The following is a 4591-nucleotide window of genomic DNA, read 5'->3' as shown; positions in this document are numbered from 1 at the left end:
AGCAAATCTTTTCCCATTTGGCATGCAAATTAGAAAGCATATAGCTCTGGTCACTGTTGTCAGCCATTTTATGTCCGGAGGTGAGCTAGCCTTGAGATGAGAAGAATGCTGAGACTGGCAGGGTAGCAAGATAGAAAGGACCTGGCTCATGATGGTGTCTTTTGTTTTTCAAAATTTATTTTATTTAAATATAGGTGATTTATAATGTTGTATTATTTTCTGCTATGCAGCAAAGTAAAAATTTAGTTATACGTGTATATTCATTCTTTTTCATGTTCTTTTCTACTGTGGTTTATCACAAGATATTAATATAATTCTTGGTATAGGACCTTGTTTATCCATTCAATATATAATAGTTTGCTTCTGCTAATTCCACACTCTCACTCCCCCTTGACAACCACAAATCTATTCTCTGTGTCTGTGAGTCTGTCTCTGTTTTGTAAATAAGTTCATTTATGTCATTTTAGATTCCCATATACAAACGATATCATGTGGAATTTGTCTTTCTCCTTCTGACTTACTTCACTTTTTATGCTAATCTTTAGGTCTATCCATGTCGCTGCAACTGACATTATTTCATCCTGTTTTAGAGCTTTCATTCCATTTGTATATGTACCACATCTTCTTTATCCATTCATCTGCCAATGGACATTTAGGTTGCTTCCATGTCTTGGCTATTGTGAATAGTGCTGCTGTGAACATAGGGGTGCATGTATCTTTTCAAATTATAGTTTTGTCTGGATATATGCCCAGGAGTGGGATTGCTGGATCATATGGCAACTCTATTTTTAGTTTTTTGAGGAACCTCCATACTGTTTTCCATAATGGCTGCACCAATTTATGCTCCCGCCAACAGTGTAGGAGAGCTTCCTTTTCAATAGCACTTGTTATCCGTACACTTTTTAATGATGACCATTCTGACTGGTGTGAGGTGGTACCTCATTGTAGTTTTGACTTGCATTTTTCTAATAATTAGTGATGTTGAGCATCTTTTCATGTGCTTGCTGGCCATCTGTATGTCTCCTTTGGAGAAATGTCTACTTAGGTCTTCTGACCATTTTTCAATTGGGCTGTTTGTTTTTTTGTTGAATTGTATGAACTGTTTGTATACTTTGGAAATTAAGCCCTTGTCAGTCACATCATTTGAAATCATTTTCTCATAGCCTGTAGGTTATCTTTCCATTTTGTTTATTATTTCCTTTGCTATACAAAAGTCTGTAAGTTTGGCCAAGTCACATTTGTTTATTTTTGCTTCCGTTTCTATTGCCTAGGGAGACTGACCCAAGAAAACATACCTATGTATGATTTACATCACAGAATGTTTTGCCTATGTTCTCTTCTAGGAGTTTTATGGTGTCATGTCTTATGTTTAAGTCTTTAAGCCATTTTGAGTTTATTTTTGTGTATGTTTTGAGGGAGTGTTCTAACTTCATTGATTTACATGTCACTGTCCAACTTTCCCAACACCACTTGCTAAAGAGACTGTCTTTTCTCCATTGTATATTCTTGCCTCCTTGTTGAAGATTAATTGACCATAAGTGTGTGGGTTTATGTCTGGGCTCTCTGTCTTGTTTCATTGATCACTATGTCTGTTTCTGTGCCAGTATCATGCTGTTTTGGCTCCTGTAGCTTTGTAGAATTGTCTGAAGTCTGGGAGGGTTATGCTGCCTCCCTTGTTCTTTTTTCTCAGGATTGCTTTGGCAATTCTAGATCTTTTGTTGTTCTGTATCATTTTAGGATTATTTGTTCTGTGTGTGTGTCCTTAGTTGCTTAGTCATGTCCAACTCTTTGCAACCCTATGGACTGTAGCCTGCCAGGCTCCTCTGTCCATGGGATTTTCCAGGCAAGAACACTGGAGTGAGTTGCCATTTCCTTCTCCAGGGGATCTTCCCAACCCAGGGATCGAACCCAGGTCTCCCACATTGCAGGCAGATGTGAAAAATATCAAGGGTACTTTTGATAGTGATTGCATTCAATCTGTAGATTGCTTTGACAGTATGGCCATTTTTGTAATATTAATTCTTCCAGTCCAAGAGCATGTGATTCATGATGGTATTGTTGTGCCAATAAATCAACCAGCAATAAAGTTTGCTTAATCTCTTTAATCCCAGTTATGTGAGCTATAAATTTCTTTATTGTTAAAGTAGTTTGAGTCAGTTTCTATTATTTTCAGCCAAATGCCTCCTAACTGATGTAATGTATACTGCAGCACTAGTAATAGAGAAGAATAGCTAAACAACCTAAATGCTTATAAGCAGCAGAATGGATAAATAGATATAGCACATCCTATTGTGGAATATTATGTACAGATGTGTGAGTTGGACTGTGAAGAAAGCTGAGCGCAGAAGAATTGATGCTTTTGAACTGTGGTGTTGGAGAAGACTCTTGAGAGTCCCTTGGACTGCAAGGAGATCCAACCACTCCATCCTAAAGGAAGTCAGTCCTGAGTGTTCATTGGAAGGGGTGATGTTGAAGTTGAAACTCCAATACTTTGGCCACCTCATGTGAAGAGTTGATTCATTGGAAAAGACCTTGATGCTGGGAGGGATTGGGGGCAGGAGAAGAAGGGGATGACAGAGGATGAGATGGCTGGATGGCATCACTGACTCGATGGACATGAGTTTGAGTTAACTCCGGGAGTTAGTGATGGACAGGGAGGCCCGGCGTGCTGCGATTCATGGGGTTGCAAAGAGTCCGACACAACTGAGCGACTAAACTGAACTGAACTGAGGCAGCCACTAAAATAAAATAGGTAGAGCTGCATGCATGGATTTGCAAAATTCTTCAAGAGCTTGATAAGTGAAAAAAGAAAATGGTGAAAAGTATATATACTATTTAATCTCTTTGATGTTTTAAAAATTATATATGTAAACATTTGCAGTCAACTGCATAAAAATAGAACTAGAAGGATACACAGCACTGCAAAATAAAGTGGGAGTGTGGGTTGGAAGTTAGAGAGCCCAGTTTTACTTATTTTTCATAATTTTGTATGTCTTGAATATTTTACAGTGTAATAAAGCTATATATTAATATTAATCTTGTTTTAAAAATGCACAATTCATTGTACTACACAAAGCTGCACAACTGATCCTTCTTTTATAGCTTCCACATAAGACCTCATAGGTTGTAAGAAGCAATATTTATTTTTTCCTTTATTTTAGTAAGTGCTAACAGACAGCACCTCAAAGATGTTCAACATAGTTGACAATCACTTTTGCTCATCTCCAAGAAAGATTCTATATTTTGTATAAACACTAGCCTCTGACTATAAGCTCTGTCTTTTCATTGGTTATGCCTCTAATAGATAATATCATAGGCTTAAGGAAGATTTGGCTTTCCTATGGATCCCTTCACTGGTTAATTGTGTGAATAAACCCTGAAAACACCATCAATCAGAATTATCCTAGAAAATATTTCAGAGCAAATGGAAAGTCTCCAGCTAATTCCAGGAATAAATGAATTCCATCTTTCCCTAACGCTAGTGGGGGTTTTTGTTAATCTCATAGCTAATTACAACAAGAATAAAAAATTGCAGTTTCAACATATGTAACTTTTTTGGTCACTGTTGAGGATGCCTGTGGCAGTAAGCGCATCCCTCGAGACCTAAAAGTTGCCTTGTTGTTTTGTAATTGTCTGTTCACGTGTTCATCTCTTTTGCTAGCCTATTTGCTCCCTGAAAACAGGGAGCCTACTCAAGCTGACACAAAAAACTAATCATCACAACATGCAATAAATATTTACTGGATGAGTAAATAAATAAGTGAAGTGTTAGTAAAGGGGTTGTTTAATCAAATATAAATCTAGGTGCTGCTATGAAGGTATTTTGTGAATGTGATTAACATATATGATCAATTGACCTTAAATCAAGGGGAATATCCTAAATAATATGGGTACATGTCATCCAGTCAGTTGAAAGACCTCAAGAGCAAAACCAAAGTTTCCTCGAGGAAAAAACATTCTACTTAAGGGTTGCAGCTTTAGTGCCCGGCTGAGCCTTTCCTGCCTGCCTTCCCACCTTACGGATTTCAGAACTGCCTCAGCAGCCCTCAGAGGGCATAAGGCAACTCTCCTCAATAACTCTCACACACGTGTATGACGTGTGCTCTTTGACAGAACCCTGGCTGAATCACATGGCCACTTTGTGATGGGCACTGAGTGTTCAACGGTAAACAAAACAGAGATGAAATTTACAGCTTAGTATGGGCAGAAATGACAGATGCACAAGTAATGTATATTTTCAAGGTGTGGTGTGTACTAAGAAGGAAAATAAATAGGCACTACTAAAGAGGAAGTTAGAGGAGGAACCTGATTTAAATCAGGTGATCAGGGACAGGCTCTTGAGGAAGGTGACAGATGGTGTGAGGTATGAGGTGTGAGGAAGTATCAGTCTTGAAAAATGTGAAGAGAATAGAGTCCCAAGTAAAGGGAACAGTATGTACAAAGACCTTGGGAGTAAACGAGTGCTTGGCCTGTTCCTGGAATTTCCAGAAGACTGAAATGTAACGTGTCCTGACCTCACCTCCAAAATCCTGTCACCAACCCAATTATCTCTTTGGCTTACCCAGATTTAATTGAACAGTTGGTTTTCAGT

Source organism: Odocoileus virginianus, unplaced genomic scaffold (genome assembly GCF_023699985.2).
Source record: "Odocoileus virginianus isolate 20LAN1187 ecotype Illinois unplaced genomic scaffold, Ovbor_1.2 Unplaced_Scaffold_3, whole genome shotgun sequence".
NCBI classification, from domain to species: Eukaryota; Metazoa; Chordata; class Mammalia; order Artiodactyla; family Cervidae; genus Odocoileus; species Odocoileus virginianus.
The sequence above is the reverse complement of the archived record's forward strand: the minus strand, read 5'-3'. Positions refer to the sequence as shown.